Genomic DNA, 420 nt, shown 5'->3' on the forward strand with positions numbered 1-420 from the left:
TTGAAGGGTCACAGAAGCATGTAGTCTCTGTTACCCTTAATGGAAGAAGTTTGAAACAACCAGGACTCTTCCTAGAGCTGGCCTCCTGGCCAAACTGAGCAACTGATGGAGAGGGGCTTTGGCTGGTGTGGTGACAAAGAACCTGATGGTCACTCTAGCTGAGCTCCGTGATCATATGTGGAGACAGGAGAAATCTACAGAAGGACAAACATCACTGCAACACTCCACCGATCCAGACTTTATGGCGGTGTGGCCAAACTCAATTCTCTCTTCAGTTAAGACACATGAAAACACACTTGGAATTTACAAAAAAAGCACCTAAAGGACTCTCAGACTCTGAGAAACAGGATTCTCTGGTCTGATGAACCTCAATTCCAAGCATCATGTTTGAAGGAAACCAGGTCTTCTCATCACCTGCAG

Source organism: Sinocyclocheilus rhinocerous, unplaced genomic scaffold, assembly GCF_001515625.1.
Source record: "Sinocyclocheilus rhinocerous isolate Xijiao unplaced genomic scaffold, SAMN03320098_v1.1 scaffold2064, whole genome shotgun sequence".
Lineage (NCBI taxonomy): Eukaryota > Metazoa > Chordata > Actinopteri > Cypriniformes > Cyprinidae > Sinocyclocheilus > Sinocyclocheilus rhinocerous.